At 44.1% G+C, this 18443-nt stretch overlaps 1 protein-coding gene across 5 annotated transcripts in view; it reads right to left on the bottom strand.

Annotated features, from left to right (window-relative positions):
* The window catches only part of SIPA1L2 (signal induced proliferation associated 1 like 2), a 213519-nt gene that overhangs the window by 154897 nt on the left and 40179 nt on the right, over nt 1-18443 (bottom strand). For 4 of the 5 annotated variants that reach the window (XM_073879048.1, XM_073879046.1, XM_073879051.1 and 1 more), the window contains exon 2: nt 11355-11412. The gene's annotated coding sequence lies outside the window, so the exon portion shown is untranslated. Of the gene's footprint in view, nt 1-11101; nt 11194-11354; nt 11413-18443 lie in introns of all 5 variants that reach the window. The other variant, XM_073879047.1, reaches the window with a different exon arrangement.

Here is an 18443-nt window from a genome sequence, read left to right as displayed (position 1 = left end):
AATCAGGTATAAGTTGACTCTATCTGTTTACCAGGGGAATAAAAGTTCTGTGATCCAGGGAGGGTAATACCTACATGTCAGCAAATCCATCTAGAAACAAATTTCCTTCCTGTTGATTCCCCCTAATTCATTCATGATTTTTAATCCCCGTCCACCCCTTTATCTCCACTTCACGCAGAACCGTTGGCCTTTCAGGGCCCACAGAAGAATTAGCTCAGAACAGAATGATCCCTGTGTTGCCAACAAAGAAACTTAGTTTTGAGTTTAAAAATAAGGGTTCTTGGGATGCTCGGGGCCTCACGGCAGCCAGCAATCCCATGTTGCTCTCCCGCAAAACTGTTCGGATGGAATCACTTGACCACCCCGGACCCCAAATCACATCCCTGAACTGGGCAATTAATAAGACATCAGTTATCTGATCATTAGTAATTTATAACCAAACAATAACATTTGAAAGAAGTGGATCTTCCCTGTCAATCCTGTACCCCAGTGGCCTTTTAAGAAAACCCTTGGAAATACAAAATTGAATCTGGAGTCTTCTTTTTCAGATCTTCTGCCTATTGGGCTAGGGAGTACTCACGAGTCCCGTTAAAAGGGCATAATCCCTCAGAAATGGGAAGGTTTTCCAGGGATGGCTCAGTCCTCATGGAGAGGACGTCACTGCTTCTTGGTCAACGTGATCAGCAGGAAGAACCTCCAGCTTCCACTATCTGTGCCTCTGGCAGATGAGAGCAGGAGGGGCAGCATTGAGCGGGAGGAAGGCCCAGGCCAGGGGCAGGGTGGGGCCTCCAGCCTTCAGGAGGCTCACTGATGAGGCCCAGGATCTTGATGCAAAGCTTCTCCCAAAGCAGGCCTCAGGCCCAGTCTGTGTTGGTGCTAAGTTCTAAAACCAGCCAGAAATGGAAGCTTCTAAGTGGATATAATTTCCTCAAAGGAAACAGAATCATGAGAGGTACCATTACTGGAAAAACACCGAAATAAAAAGGTGGGATATAAGAAATGTAAATTATTCCATTAAAGATCCTGGATGATAGTAGAGCCCAGATATTTATGAGAAGGAAAAAAAGTAAATAAGAAAACTGCAGTATCCTGAGCTAGAATTTTGATAGATATAAAAAAAAAAAGTCTTTTCTGAAGCATTACTTTCATTCATCAAATATTTATTAAGTACCTACCACCTGTCAGACAAACACATCATGATCATTACACATTTGTGCACACGTATAAAAGTCATTCCCTACATCCCTACGTGGACCAGTTCCCTGGGAGGTAGACCACAATCCCCATGTCAATAAGATAAAGTTAGCAGATAAAATGAATTCCTGGACCTTTGTGATAAATGCCATCAATGACCTCCTATCCCCACAGATTATCTTCCCAACTCCAAATAATTGTCTGTCAGTGGAAAAGAGAACAAGGCTTCATATAAATTTTAAGAAGTCAGCTTTGTTTATTTTAAATGGATGTGCAAATATGCGTCTGTCACCATGTGATCAGAATAAGGACTGTATGTTTTAGGCATTTCCTTGCCAGACTCTGAATAGCTCCTGTTATGTACCTGCTGCATCCAAGGAAGCTTGCTTATATTATTATCAGCAGGCAAAGCTAACCGGAACATCCACTCAACACAAACATGAGGCCAAAACAATGGTAAAATAATACACTAACAATTCTTTCAATGTACAAGAATTCAAACTGGATCTCATACTCATTATCTTTGACTCTGGTCCTAGATTAGGTTAAGTACACAGATCACCGATTCATCCTATGTTCCTCTCTGTCACAGAGACACAACACACAGAGTCTCCAATAATACAAAATAGAGAACTAACGTGTGTCCAGGGTATATAGCCCCGTGAACTTTCCGGTCATTTCTGCCCCATCTACATTCACCGTACAAAGGTAAAGAATCCCTGTCTTCTGTGTTGGACTGGCATGTCTGCCAGTGTGACCCTGGTGAAGTTCCTCATCATTTGCTGGGCTTTGAATGTCTCATCGGTAGAGTGAGGCTTGGAACTACACAGGTGGTCCCCAAACATTCAACGGGCCATGCAGACGACTGCATTAGAATGATCTTGATGAAAATTCCATTTACTAGCCTTCACCTTAACCTACTGCATCAAAGTCCGGGGGCAGGACAGAAGGGGACACAGGGCAGCATGTGGAGTGGGCTGGGAACGGATAGTTTGACAGAGACCTCTGGTTGCTCTTGATATGCATGTTTGGAAATTACAGACGCCTTCAGGGCTGGAGGTAAAGGGGAGGCCAGAGAGCCAAGCACCCAGAGTGTCCCGACTCTTCCAGCTCCCCTCTGACACCCGAAGAGAAGAACTATGGCATGAACACGGATGAGCTCCCTAGGTCAGCAACAAATCCCCACGGGGGTTTGGAGGGCATGGGACCCAGAGAGAGATAACGAAGAGAAGAAAAGGGGAAAAAATGTCCAAACGTAGCTGAGAAAATCAAAATGTTCCCTTTGACAAGACCAGCCAGGCCCACCCTATAGAGTGACACAGATTGCAAGAGTAAGAGGAATCATAAGTTTGTAACCAGCATAAAGAAGGAGTTAAAAAATCGTCAGTATCAATCCTAAAAGTCATCCAAGATAGCTCAGAGTCTATCCCCTCACTAAGCACTGCCAAAGAAAATCTTTACTTGGCTAAGTGCCTCATTGTGAATTAGTTTGGGTATGGTCTTTCCGAAGATGTGTACTCTAAATTAAAGTCAAAGCTATACAGCAGTGATTCTAATTCACTGCCTATTAGGGCATTTTAATGGCAGGGGATGCAATAAAGGAAGAAAAGAATCATAAATAATGTCCAATCTATTATGTGGACACTTTAAGGGCATCACATTATTTTACAACAAGAGATTGTTTTTCCATTACAACTACTAGGAAACTCATGTTTCTGCCTCCTAATGGAGTAATGCATATTTCTGACAATGGATTAGAACCCAGCAAGTTCTGATGGTCATTTTAAAAACAGGTTTAAACTAATATTTAGTACTAGTTTTATCTGTTTAATACCATTTGATAAGCAGAGCCAGACAAGCAGATCTCCCCAATGGAGAAAAACGCATCTTTTTAGACAGAGAGCAGAGATTCAAGAATAAGAAAATGCTTCATGTGTCATTTTTCCCCTAGCACTACAAACTATGCACGTTTTGGCGCATGTTAAAAGGAAAAGAAGAACAAATAAAAATCAGCAATCTAACCAACACCTGCAAAGTGATGTGTCTGGAGAGCTGGGACACTGGAGGAGAGCATCACCTGACAGACCGCCAAACCTCTGTATTTTTAGGCTATTCAGACTCTTTATAAAGAAAAAACAAAAAAATCCTACATGCCTGAACTGTGAGGCGGGAGAGCCTACTTGTAACTCAGCCCTTGTCAGACCAAATCCAGCAGAGCCTCAGAAGGTTCAATAGCCTTTTTATAAACCTATTGTGTGGGTTAGTGCCTAAAAATAGTACGGTTCGGCAGGCAGATCACACCGAGGAATAATTCCTACATACTCAACTGCCAAACAATAGACAAAGGAATGGCAAAGAACACCAAACATATTCACGGGCGGCACCTAAGCCCCCGCGGTCACCCCCTCCGTGGATCCCTCTGGGTTCCTGACCTTGTCTGAACACCTGGGACCCACGGAGCCGTTCCAGCCTGGATGGGAGAGGGACGGGCCCCCAGGGGCAAGAGGACACTGATTCTACACGATTCTAGATTCTACAGCACTCACAGCCACTTCCAAGAGATTCCATTCACCGCTGAAACAGACACGACTGACGGTGATAATGACATTACAGTAAGGATGGAATACGGCCCTTCCGGGTCTCCCCCACACTAATGCTGAGTTTTCCACCTCCCCTGCCTATCAGAATCAGCTGGGGAAGTTTAAAAAAAAAAAAAACAACACAGACATCGGAAATTCAGTCGCAATTCAGTTTCTAAGTATCAGTTTTAGAAATCAGGCATTGGTATTTTTAAAAGCTTGCTGGGTGATTCAGATGGGTAACGAAGGGTGAAAACCATGCTTAGAACAACAAAGGCTTTTAGGCCAAGTCAGGTCCACTGCCCAGGTGAGAGGCAGGCAACAAAAGCCAGCTGGGAGGGGGTGAATGAACATCAGGCACTCAGCCTGCAGAGGACGGGCCACCAAGAGGCCATCAGCGCTACAGTTTCTAGACACCACTCCTGGAAAGAATAAAAATCCTCTCACAATAGGCAACTATGAAATAGATAAGATCACAAAAGAGTAAAAACTTACCACCTCACTTTTAGTACTCCTTCATCCCCAGTTCTACCTTAGCGCTCACTTTTCCTTCTCTCAATATATTTACAAAAAAGAGACTCGACCATGGATTTTTATAGCGGGGAGAGGACAAAGCCCAGATGGGAGAATAAATTATAGTGTCTTACAAACAGATTTCAGGGGCACCTGGGTGACTCAGTCTGCCTTCAGCTCAGGTCATGATCCCGGGGTCCTGGGATGAAGTCACGCATCAGGCTCCCTGCTCAGTGGGAAGCCTGCTTCTCCCTCTCTCTGCTGTTGCCCCTGCTTGTTCTCTCTCTCTCTCACAAATAAATAAAATCTTTTAAAAAATTTAAAAAAAAGATTTCAGTTGCTTTTTCAGATAAAATCAAAGGGACATAAAATGACTAGATCAGTTGTAACAAGCACTGCCTTACAGAATTCGGATGAAAATCTTACAATAGATTATTATACCCTTTTTGCCAATATCAAAACTGGGGCCCATCAAACATTAAGGAAATTGCCCAGGTTACATGACGCTAATAATCTGACAACCTGAGTGGCAGACCCTGTCACTGGCCAAATTTAAAATAAAGGTTCGTTCGCATTCTTGTCACTAACCTACACTATCTGCACCAAGCCCATTTGCCAGATGTTTTTGTGCAAATCCATGGGAGCCGGCATGGACTCTGGCTAAAAGCCAGATGCATGCATACACGAGCCCTGGGCATCTCTGACCTTGGAGTCCCTGCATCCACAGGGCATGGAAGACAGTGGCAGAAGCTGTTAGCATTTAAGGAAACTGTACCTGCCCAGGGCTCACAACAAGCCTTGGAACAGAAAAGTGCCCACAAATGCTGGCTACTAGTATCACTATATTGAGCATAAAAGAGAAAATCAAAGAATCCGATTTTAGAAATGTGTTCACAGTTGTTAGGTAATTAAATATAAAGACTAAGCATGTTTCACTGCACGTGCAGACTCTCCAAATAAACAACCTTATAGATGCGATGACTGCCATGATTTTCTGTCAGTTGTGTCATGTCAAGTTGTGCCTCAAGGTGTGAAGGGGACCAAAAGACCTCCAATGCTACAGCGTCCCAGACCACAGAGGAGTGAGGCACAAGGGCTGAGTTTGGAATGACACCCAAAATGTGAGGGTGCTCTCCCCACCCCTATCAGACACATGGCTAATTACCCCTGAATTGCTTCTCTCGAGGAAAAACAGTTACTTTACTTCAGAAACAAAGTCTTAACACTACCCATTGTTCTCACTGAATGCTTCCTTTATGAAATCTTCCACCCATATTTCCTCCAGCGAAATGTTTAATAACAAACAAAGGAAAAGAAAACACACCATGCTGAGATGTAACTTACAAAGTTACAATGTGTTCTGTGGGAGCACCCTGGTGGCATTCAGGTGCACGAACTAAGGATGGTGATGGCAGCTTTTCAGTAAGGGAATGTTCACAATTGTGTCTTTGTAAGATGATACTGCAAATGCTTTCCAAATAAGAACTCTCCAGAAGACCTACCCAAAGTTGGACACTGTGCTGTAAACCTTTGGTAATGGAATTCCTAATATAATGACTTGACTATTCATCCCATTCACCTTGCAGAGGTCATCCACAACTGAGAAGCCACTTCAGGTGAAGATTCGACCAACCAGGAAAAGGTCCAGCTTTCAGGATGGTCGGGGCCAAGTGCGTTTTGGGAGGCTCGCTACTTCAAGCGGGTGTTGGGGTCACGGACAGGTCATTCACCCAACACTCATCGGAGTATCAGAACATACCATGACTGCTTCATATGAATCTTATGCACATTCAGGTTTTGCTAGGATTCTATTTGGTCCCACACATCAAATGTTTATCTTTGTGAAAGATCGATATATGGACAGGATCGGCATAATTGCACCAATTCTTCTTGTTGGTTCTTCTCAGAAAATAAGACCACGTCTTGCAATTTCCGTAAGATAAGATGAAACAGATGACTTAGCCTTCTCCAGAAGTTGACCTGCCTTTGGGGCATTGACAAAGAACGGGGTCTGAGAGCCCAGCTCCTCCTGGTTCCATAACTGATTAGCTGGGTAACCCTGAGCACCATCATTTGACCTCTCTGACCCTCAGCTTCCTTATCTTTAAAATGTGGATAATAACACCTACTTCAAAGAACTGCTGGCACAGTAAATGGGACAGCTGAAGTACTAAAATATTATCTACTATACAGTGGTAACAGTAAGCAAATAAAGCTGCAATAGTGCAGTAGAATAACTACTGAGGAGAGGAGAGAATGGCCAGCAAATATATTGCAGATGAGATGATCTGCCTCACTCCATCATAAAGTCCCTCCCAGGTGATTACATTGACTGGGGTTACATTTTGGGAAATATTATTTGTAATATAATGGACACAAAGCACATTGTCATTTCTTTGACTAGATAGAACCTAGTGGTAAGAAAAGAAATTGGAAAAAGAGAAGCAAAAGAAATCCCTGGTTATCAAGAAAAGTGCATCTTAACCTTGTGAATTAAGAAAAATAATCCCTACTGTAATAAATGACAGGTTTGTAAGAAACAAAATGAAATGACTAATGATTCACATAAAAATAAAAAGAAAGAAAGAAAAAGAATTCCAAGTACAAAGCAGTTTTAAGTGTGACTGGCCTGAATCAGTCCACAAGAAACCCGAGCACCGGACCTATCACATGAAGGACCAAACCCTACTTTGTTCAAGGGATGGGCTCGAGAGAGTCCTCCCAGCCTTGGGAGGAGCAACCAGCAGGATGGCCCCCATTGTAGGAGGAGAAAGGATGGCTCCATGGTGGATCTTGCTCAGCCTGCCCTATGCCCTTGGTGACTTCACCAAATCTCATACCGTATGCGATCATACACAAATCCATCAAATCATCTGTTTCCACACATCTTTTTTTGCTATGAACAAAGCACACCAAAATGTATGTGTCTAAATGTGTCCACTCATCCATTCAAACATGTATATTAAGTGACTACGACATGCCAGCCTACCTGATGGGTGCAGAGATCCATGGTCAACTCAGCTCACTGGTATTTCCCTAGTATTTGATGATTACAGCAATCAAACCTCTTATGAGAGCTATCTGTATATGCTTCTTTCTTCCCTGTTAGATCATAAACTCTCAAAGGGAAGGAGCACATTTTAATCATCTTGTTTCCCTTGGCTCCTAACAGAGTGCTCCACCAACAGAAATTACCCAATAAACGTTCACTAAACTAAATCAACCTCCATGATGCATGGAATGGGAGAGCCCATAGCCTCTCACCCATGAGGTCTTCAGATTTTAAAATCCTTTGCCTGAGGTGGCTAACCCTTTCTAAACCTGGCTGATAGTGGAATATGAAATGGAATGTTTTGAAACATAATCTAGAACCTGTCTGTGTTAGCCCATGAGTATAAGCAGCAAAAAATGAAATTCAGCAAGAGGTGTGAGATCACCCAAACATTTTATATATAGGCCAGTGCATTTCCCAATGTCTAGGAGCCTGTAAAGGATCGGGTACCATCACAGTTCAGACTTCATCTTGACATCCAGATCCTGGCAATCACTGGCACCTTGCCACCAGACGCAAGCAGATGGCATCCACCCCGGTGCTGTTCCCCTAAGTAGAGACATCCAAGAAGCATGATGCCTCTGCAGAAACCTGGGCAGGACAATGAGAAATTTACCTGTGAGTACACTCTAAGTCAATGGAAATAAACTGAGGCCCCTCTTGAGGTCCACTAGAGCCTTAGAACCACCTTGGCCTTACAAAGTTGGCCAAAAAGAAAAGAAGACAGGATTGAAAGGAAGCCTAGCACCCCTTGCCAATACTTATTTTGATTCCAAGAAGGCGCAAGGATGAAGGCAAAGCTGAGAGCAGAGAGGAGGAACCAGATATTCCTTTCTAAGAAGAAGATGCCTAAAGAGTTAATTCCTATCAGAAATCTGAAGGCTTGAAAACACACCATGAGACCAGTATGGTGCCAGCTATCCTGGAAAATCCTATTCATCTTTGTAAGGACCAGAATTTGGAGCTCAGCCTAAATTTTTCTTACTAATCCCTTAATGATAATAATTGATTTCTCCCACAGAACAAGTCTCCTGATCCTCTGATAAACAGGCTGCTAAGCCTTCATGAAGGCTAAAGGAGTCCTAATTTCATCAATGGGAAAATGAGGAGACCAAATGGTAAAACCATCCCTCTACCATTACGCAACAAGTCAGCAATTAAACCAGTGTAGTACCTCCTCAGTTCCGATGCTCTTACAAAATCTGCAGATTTCAAGCAACGCACTTTTACATATAAGTCTACGTGAGAATAATGATCTTTGCACGAGTGAAAATAGAAGAACCGAAGCAAATGAACTTCATTCATACCTTATAACAACAGAAAGATTCGTGATGACCTGGGCTGTAATCACAACCTGTGTTAGGACAGCATCTGAAATGGATTTTCAACTCGGAAAGAAGACTAGCCTTACTACATGCTACGCTCTTTTTAAAGAGTTCGTCCGGATTCACATCGCAAGAAACTCAAATGGTTAAAAAAACAAAAAAACAAAAAAGACAGTAACTGAGAATTTGCAAAAATACTTGTATCATGTCACAAAGGACTAATATCCAGAATAAAGAAGTTTCAAAAAAAAAAAAAATCAGTACATGTAATAATTCCCAAGATTAGTGGGCAAAAAAAAAATTACAAGTAGCCAATAAAGGTGCCTAACTTCAGATTAATTTTCTTTTAAAAAAGGACATAAATACTAAAACAATGAAAGAGTTTTTACATTAGAATCAGAAACAAAATACTGAGATTATTCACAGCTGGTGCCAGCTAGAGGCTCACTCCTGAGTCACAGATGGAATCCTAAAGGGCACAACCCATCTGAAGGTCAATTAGCATATCTGCCAAACGTTTAAGCATGAGTACTCTTTCATCCAGGAATTCCATTCCTAGGAATTTATCCTAAAGAAATGGTTGTATAAGTCTATATATACATACAAGCATTTTGTTAACAGGAGCCAAGCACTGACAAGCACCTAAATGTCCCTCAACAGGGATTAGTTAAATTATGGTATAGCTACACATGAAAACTAATTCATCATTAAAAAAAAAAAAAAGTAGGAACTACCTAAATGTTGACAATGAAAAGACAGCTACAATGTACTGGTAAGAAAAAAGCAACTGGAAAAACAGTATGAATTGAGTAATCCCACTTTTATTTTGTTTTTTGTTTTAGAGTGTGCATGCACGTTTAAAAGAAGGTCTATCAGCAGTGAGTGCCTTTGGGGAGTGAGTTTATAGGGGGGATTGATGCTCTACTTTATATATTTCTGTGTTTCCTGGACTAAACACACCTATAAATTTTAAAACTAAAGAATGTAATTTTCGACCAAATGCAGTACGCCTGAAATCGTGAGCCTGTGTCACAAATGTTTACACAGTCTCATATTGTAGAAAAATCAATAAAACTTCACTCATCCAAATTAGCCATAAAGAAACTAATCTGGACAAGGTATCCTCCAGGCTAGCTGCTGTACGCACCTGATCAGGAATAAGCCTGGCAAGCTAGGAGCTAGCAGGGTTCATTCCGGGCAAGAGCTAGTCCCCACAGTGCTGGAAAGCATAGCAAGGGACAAAGGCGGGTCAGAGCGGGGTCCAGGCAGCCTGTGCCCTGCAGGGGCCTGAGGCCAGAAACAGAAGGAACTACTCACCCAGATGCAGCAGGGACCAAGGAACCAGGAAGGACAAGCACAGCTGAGCAGAGGGAGAGAGTCTCTCCTTTAAACCAACCCAGGTAATACTTCCCTTTTCCTGTGCTGACAAGTAAATGACGCCCCTCTTTGTTATTTCCATATTAGAATATACTCAGGCTCCAGCAAGGTCCTTAGCACTTCAGCCAAGTGCTCTTGTGTGAGTCCCACACAAGAAGGAACAGACCTCTCGCTACCCTTGCCTTCATTCCCGGTCATCGTCCTCTCCTGCAAGTAGTTTTGACATCTCACCATCCACGTATGTTTGCCGTGTTTATACTTGGTACCAAGAAAACCTGTGGTACCTTGCCACTGAAAACACACTTGTCCACTTAACGACATTTTAAAGTGCAGGCTCTCAGGCCACAGACTTCAAAATGCACCAACACTCAGAGAAACAAAGGCTGTGGGAACAAAGACGAGCCATAGACTTGACCCCTAAGTGCGGGACTTGACCCTACAGTGGACCCCACAGGGAGGGGACGGCACTCGAGAGGACACTTTGGACCAGCTGAAGATACTGGAAGACCAAGACAAGATTAGGTGTAAGTAATGCATCCATTCGAAGTTCTGGGCTCATCACTAACGAGTTAGTTAACATCGTTAACTAAGTGAATAGCTCTGTTTTGAGGAAATCCACATCGAAGAACTTGGAGGGTAAAGGGCCAGAGATGGAATGTGCAGGGGGATGGTTACTCCTGACAGCTCCGTCACAAACCCATCCGATTTCCTGCTGTTATGGAAAATACAATACTTGTGAACACACACAAGGAGGGGATCAGGGAGCTCTGCCTTATTCTACGTGGGAGGCAGGTGTCCCCGGTGACACAGTGGGGCCCCGGGAAGATGGCTGGGCCCCATCTGGGGAGCCCTGGCCCTCCTCCACCTCGCCCTCCATCACTTTCCTCCCAGGGGCCCCTCAGGGCAGGGCCCACCCGCCACCAGGACCAAGGCCTGCGTGCAGCCCCATATCCCCCACTATGCTCCCACTTTGTCCCTAGAATCTAAGGGACACTCCATGTAGAGAGATACAAACCAACTTTAAGATTCATAGCCTTTCAAACACATTAAGGGATGCTCACTGGAGCTTGTCAGTCACTCCTTCTGAAGCCCCCGATTTAGGCAATCCCCAAGTTCAAACAGCTCCTTAAAGCGATGCTCATCTATGCATGGGCTGGAGGGGTGAAAAAATCAGAACATTCGACCCCTAAGCCACAGGGAACAGAAACAATTAAAAACAAAACAAAACAAAACAAAACACCATTCATGGGACACGGAAGCCCAAATTTAAAACTCTAAGCAGTGGTTTGGGGTATGGGTGGGGGGCAGGCTCACCTCAGCAGGGAGAATAGCAGGCTCCAAGGCTCCAGCTCGCTCGACCAGGAGCAAGAACCTACAAGAGAGGAAAGAGACCCAGTTCAGACTCACAGAAAAACTCTAGGTCAGCAGTTTTTAAAGCATGGTCTGAGGGCGCCCAGGGGTTCCCAAGGCCCTTCCAGGGGTCTACCAGGTTCAATCCACTCTCACAGCAAAACACATCATTTCCCTTCTCCATGCTCCTCTCACCAGGACACAGTGGACTCTTCTAGAAGCTGAGTAACACGTCACAGTGCATAAGGCTTGCAAGTCTAGCTGTCTTCTCTTAAGCCACATATTACAGAGATTTGCAAAACTGTAAAACAATGCCGTTCTGCTCATTAATGTTTTGTTGTTGTTTTAGAAAAAAGTGATTTTCATAAAACATGTTATTTATAATAAAAGGCAAAGGGCTTACTGCCATTTTTAGTTAATTAGTAACTATTTTTAAACGCCTCAATTTTAATCCTAGCCACATAGTAAAAAGCTCTCTGGGACCCTCAATAAGTTTTGCAGATGTCAAGGGGGGGTGGTCTAAGACCAAAATTTTGACAACTGCTAATCTAGGTGTCGATTTTGGGTACTAACTTCTGTTAAAACTGCATCTGCTTTTAATAATAACGGGAGCAGACAATATTGGATACGCGGCGCTAAGTACCAAGCACTCCACTAGACACTTTCCATGTGATTTCCAAATCCACAATCACTGAAAAACAAAATCAGTCTTTTCTGCCTCCCGGCTGAGGAGACTGGTCCTCTAAGACATTGATTATTTGCGCAAAGTGAATCACACAGGACAGGGTGTGAACTCAAGTCAGTCCAGCTCCTCAAATCATGATCTTTTGCTACATCATTTCTAAAAACAGTAAGTAAAAGAATTTCTGCAAACTGAACTGCAGCCAGGTGCACTAAGGACCACACTCCTTCCTGACATCCTGCAGAATAAACACGCGACAATGCACAGCTTGGATGAAATGGCAACAATGTGGCTTCTCTAAATCCTGCCAGGGTCCTGCACTCTGCTCCCTACAAAAGACAGACCCCAGGGGTGCCTGGGTGGCTCAGTTGTTAGGCGTCTGCTTTCGGCTCAGGTCATGATCCCAGGGTCCTGGGATCGAGCCCCACATCCGGCTCCCTGCTCCGCAGGAAGCCTGCTTCTCCCTCTCCCACTCCCCCTGCTTGTGTTCCCTCTCTGTCAAAAAACAAAATCTTCAAAAAAAAAAAAAAAAAAAGACACACCCCAGTAAGTGGGGTGTGCCGGGACAGCAGGGTCTATGCCTATGGACCCAGCACAGTATTAACAGTGCCCCTTTCACATTGAATGGTGATCAATTACAGGGCCACCTACCAACAAGGCAATGATTGGCCTTGGCTTTAGAAAGCCCACCTTTCTCAGTCTGTCTCCATTTTTATGAGGCATTGAAACAGCGGATGAAACGTTACTATTATGAGTCCCTCAACTGTGGCTGAACTCAAGATTAAGTGCACCAGCAAGGGAGGGGAAGGACATTCTCACTGACTTAACTTAGAGCCAATATAACCAATTCTAAGCTTAAAAATCTAAAAGAACAGTATGGAGAATCCCTCAAAAAACTTAAACACAGAATTACCATAGGATCTAGTGATTCCATTTCTGGGTATATACCCAAGAGAATTGGAAGCCGGGTTTTGAAGATGTATTTATTTATTTATTTGAGAGAGAGGGAGAGCGCACACAAGCAGGGAGAGCAGGAGAGGGAGAGGCAGACCTCCCGCTGAGTTGTCGATGTGGGGCTCGATCCCAGGACCCCGGGATCATGACCTGAGCCGAAGGCAGATGCTTAATGACAGCCACCCAGGCGCCCCGAAGGCATGGTTTTGAAAAGACAGTCATACACCCATGTTTATAGTAGCATTATTCACAATAGCTAAAAGGTGGAAGCAACCCGGGTCCATCACCAGTGACTGGAGAAACAAAATGTGGTAAATCTATACAACGGAATATCACTCAGCTTTAAAAATTAGGGAATTACAACACATTTTACAACATGGATGAACCCTGAAGACACGGTGCTAAGTGAAATAAATCAGTCACAAAAGGATAATACTATAGGATTCCACTTCTACGAGGTACCTACAATAATCCACTTCATAGAGACAGGAAGTAGAGTGGTGGTTGCCAGGGGTGGGGAAGAGAATGGGGAGTTAGTGTTTAATGAGTTCAAAATCTCTGTTTGGGAAGATGAAAAGTCTCTAGAGACAGATAGTTGCACAACATATGGATATACCTAATGCCACTGAACTACTACACATTTAAAAATTATATTATGTATAGTTAACACACATACACACACACAACACCAGAGTATGTTATCAAAAGATTTCCCAACATTAATTAGAAAAAGAACATGTTATTGGGCATCTTACGTCATTGTTTCAATCTTCACTAGTTTATTAAGTCCAACCAACCATTCGTTCACTCTGTCATGTTCATGACACCTCTCAGCTGAAAAAGAGTCTCCAGACAGAGCTGGAACACCAGAGATCCAGACATAGCACCGAAATGCAACCTGGGAAGGCCTACATAGGAGACACAACGGTACTATAAATGATAAATGTTTCTTGCACACAAAGCATGAACCTGTGCAATTAAAAAAAAAAACTGAGTCCTCTGAAGTATCAGTATTTTTCAAAGTCTTAGGAACCCATTATTTTTTCTCTAAAGAGGCTTTCTGGTTTCCTACATTTTTTTTTAATGCTGATATATTATAAAACCCTCAACTGTAATTCATGAAATAAGTCTTTAAAAAGTCCTACTGATTAAACAGTTTGTGTTTCACGACTGAATACTTTGTGGTTAATTTCTCTTCTCCAGCAGAGACCCTTTAAATGATGTTGTAATGTCCCCGACACAATGAACACAACTCTGTAAAAGGCACTTTTCCTTCCTTTGATACAGCAAACATCCTGTAAACAATCCATGCCCCCACTCATTCAACCAACTGCCTTTGTTTACCGACAGGAAAAGAAAGGACAAATCCTCCAAGTGGCACTGGGAGCTCCAGAGGTTCGCTTCATTTCCTATGAAGCAGGTGGTTTATACAAGGCAACTGGCTATTGTCTTTTGCCTTGTTTTTGCTTTCAAGAAGAAAATTACTGAGCTTTCAGCAGAGCCTCAATCCTCTCAAACAGCAGAACTTGGGACTGAGGGCTGTCTTGCAGAGCGAGGGTCCGGGAAAGGCAAGATGCTCTCCTGTTCCCTGGTCCATTGCTGAGAGGGGGACGACTCACACTTCAACAGGGAGCTCTGCCAGAAAACCAGATTTGCAGGCAAAGAGAGGCCTGGCCTTTGTTCTTACCAGCAGGTTCTTCAGCTGCTTTCCCAGTGACACGGGGTTCTGAGAAAGTGAAGGCAAATATTTACTTTCCACTGAGAAGAATAAAAATATTCCACCCAGCTCAAAGTCATTATTTCTCCAATGTTAGGACAGGCTCGCCAGTATTCAGGAAAAGCACCAGAGAAAGGCTAAATCTGTTTTTGTTTTTTATTTTAAAAATAAAAATTCCTTTCCAAATAATGACATGTTTCCAGGAGGCAAAGTCCCAAACACTGATTTCTGGCCTTGCACCTGTGAACTCTGGCAACGTGCGCAAGAAATACCTGCCTGTAACCACCGCCCCCACCGCAAGCTGGGCCAACAGGCCGGCCACAATTGCTGTACCTAATCTAGGAACCATCGCCACCTCCTCTGCATCATCATTAGGTCCAGGGGTGCACAGCTAGAATCCTAACCCAGACCTCACCTGCTCCAAAAGGAGACTACACATTTCAGGAGACAGTTCCTCTAGACGAGTGTAACCGAATGTGGAATCGGCACCAGATTTAAACAGCGAGTCAGTTCCTAGAGAGAGTTTGGGATCATGGAGGATTCTGTAGATGAACGTCATCTGCTCCAGGAAATGCATTTTGGAAGCCAGTGCACCTGTCACGCCCAGCGTTCAACAGCACTGACCGCTCACCCGCACTTGTCATCAGGCTTTACCATCTCCACCAGTTGCACAGAGACACCCAGAGACTGAGGGGTCTCTGTTAACTGTTTTCAGTCCATTTAAAGGTCTGTTTTTACGCAGGCGTCTAAATCACAGACAAGATGTCAGCTCCAGCCTCAAGCAAATGACCGACCACTCTATAGAGTCTGTTTGCGCTGTGAATCAGGTCAGGTAAAACTCTCAACATGGGTGGTAATGTGGTTTCACTGCAGACATTTCATTTGTGATTTCAGGGAGGCATGATGCGCTACGTCACTCAGGTGGGGCTTTTTTGCGGGGGGAGGTTGGTGGCTGCTATATATATATATATTTTTTTTTTAATTTATTGTAAGAACACTTACCAGGAGACTTACCCTCTTAACAAATGTTTCAGCGCACGATACAGTATTATTAACTTAATAGGCACAGTGTTGTACAGCAGACCTCTAGAATTTATCCATCTTACATAACAGCAACTTTATACCTCTTGAACAGCAACTCCCCTTTTGCCCCCTGCCCAGACCCTGGCAACCACCACTCCACTCTCTGTTCCTATGGGTCTGATTATTTTTAGATACCTCATGTGAGTAGAATCATGTGGCATTTGTCCTACTGTGACTAGTTTATTTCACTAAGTATAATGTCCCACAACTTCATCCTTCTCACATACGGGCAGGATTTCCTTCTTGTTTAAGGCTGAATGATATTCCTTTGTATATATAATCTGGCATTCTTTTTAAGTCCGGTAGAAATCAGAAGGTCTCTGCCAACAGAGTCCCTTCAAAGTTATTTCAACATTCAATAAATATTTACTCAGCACCTCCAGCATCCAAACTCTTCACTAAACGTTGTCCATATTAAGACATAGTTCTTGTCACCTAAAGCTTACTGCCTAATGGAGGGAGCCAGCCTTAACATAGAAGTGGAACAGAGCATCAATGGGATGCAGTGGATGAAATCTCTAATAGGGTACTGTTGGGGCACCAGGGAGGGGGAGGAGAAATTTTACCTGGGAAGAGAGAGGCGGGTAATCAAAGGTTTCCTATAGCAGGTAACACTGGAGTAGCTGAACCACGGCGAAGGGGTGAGGAGTAGCAGGGAGAGTCCCATTCTCTCACATCTTATCAGCACGGTACATACCTATTCAACTTTCAGACAGGCCTCCTCTCCCCCATCCCTGGCCCAGGGTGAATCAAGAAGAATCTAGGGCCTGGATGGCTCCCCGTAGCTTACAGAACATTCCATCGGCCCCCTACAACACCATACCACTGCCAATATCCCATGAGCCCTACAACACCAATACCTCTTAAGCGTGTTCGCCAGCCCTGCAACGCCACACCTCACAGAGCAGCCCATCGGCCCTCCAACACTGCTTTCATATCGAGAATCCAGAATCTAGGAGGGTGGGCACGGGTCCACCCTACATATCCAGCACTAGGCACTGTGCTCTGCACTTCAGAAGCACCCCATCAATATTTCCCAAAGAACGAAGGAAGAAGAGAGGGATAAAGGGAAAGAGGGAGAAGGGGAAAGGGAGGAAAGAGGAAGGAGAAAAGACCGGCTTTCTGTTGAGACTTGAAAGCCGCAGAGAATGAGACCAGGGGAGGCCAGCACGTGCAGAGCATACAATACACATCTGCTGGAAGGAAGAACACCGGCATTTCTAACCAGAATTCCCACGGAAGAGGCTGAATCATGGGAAATTGCCACTGGGCTGCCATTTTTGACCTACAAAGGCAGTAAGGTCGTGTGATGCAGCCTAACACATGATCCTCCTCAGTGAGTTTAGTTAAGCTCCTTCCATGCCTCTCCATGCTTAGCTCATGCCTATCTCTATAATCGACCACTTACTTTGGTACCATGCTAGCTTTACCCATTCTCTCGGGCCCAAAGAGCTAGCTGCCGCATCAATGTCCCACCAGCACCTCTCACTCAACACGCAAAAAGCTGAGCTCCCATCCTTCCTGCCAAATCTCCCCCTCAACCCATGCTCCGTACCTCAGCTGCCCGTTCTGTTCTCCCTGCAGGAGCCTTCTTCTGCTGCCATGACCCATGATAGTTGCAGCGCCTGTCTGCCCGGCACACCTTGCCCACACTCCCTTCTTCTTGCTCCTGTGAGGAACCTTCCCTGCCCCCTACGTAATGCTGTCCACCAGGCCCCTCGGGGCACAGCATCCCCTCACCCTCACAGGTGCCTAGTTCAGTGTCCAGAACCAAAGCACGGTCATCCACATCTTCCCTGGATAACACAGGGGTCTGGGGAGGGAAAAGTTCCGTTTCAGCTGACAGTGCTAAGCCAGGAGGACGTGAGCTCGGACTACCGGCTGCCATCACACAGAGAGAGTGACGTGAAGGACTCAGCACAGCAGAGTCAAGATCCAGAGGAATAGTCTCTGTGGCCATGTTAGAGCCCCTGGACCCGACAGAGCCTAAAGCATGCTACTTCCTAGATGCCTCAGTTACCTGAGCATCACCTTTCCTTTTTTGCTTAAGGTTGGGTTTCTGTCATTCGTAACCAGATGGATTACCTGTGCAAAACAGTCCGTACATAACTTAAACCTCAAAATAGCCTTCAAATATCTAAGATGGCCTCAGTCAGAGAGTCAATAGGATCTTTCCCAAATAAATAAGCGCTAGACTTCCCATCACCCAAAATACCAGCATCCTTCATGGCCTCAGTGAAAGGCCTTCACTCCAACAAAACTTTCTCAGACATTTCCAGACGAAAAAAGTTTTAAAGAAAAACTTCCTAGACAGCGTCTCTTGCTCTCTGCTACCCCCCAAGACCAATCCTCACACCTTTTGTTCTGACATTCGTCAGTCTCAAAGATGATGATTTATTTACAGATGTCTGCCACCTTCAATCAGGAATTCTTCATGAGCAGAGACCTAAGGCTTAATAGGTAATCAATACACAGTTGGTGAAATGCATCATCCTAAGCAGGCAAGCTTCTCGTATTCGGAAACAACGGCTGGTGATGATGCCACAATTAATTCCAAGTCTGCAGCCCTTTTCCATAAATTTATTACATTATTTTTTTCTTGAACTTCTAAGAGTAA

The sequence above is a fragment of the Callorhinus ursinus genome, unplaced genomic scaffold (assembly GCF_003265705.2).
Source record: "Callorhinus ursinus isolate GAN/ISIS: 27379988/994484 unplaced genomic scaffold, GSC_fseal_2.0 scaffold32, whole genome shotgun sequence".
Taxonomy (NCBI): Eukaryota; Metazoa; Chordata; class Mammalia; order Carnivora; family Otariidae; genus Callorhinus; species Callorhinus ursinus.
The sequence above is the reverse complement of the archived record's forward strand: the minus strand, read 5'-3'. Positions and strand labels throughout refer to the sequence as shown.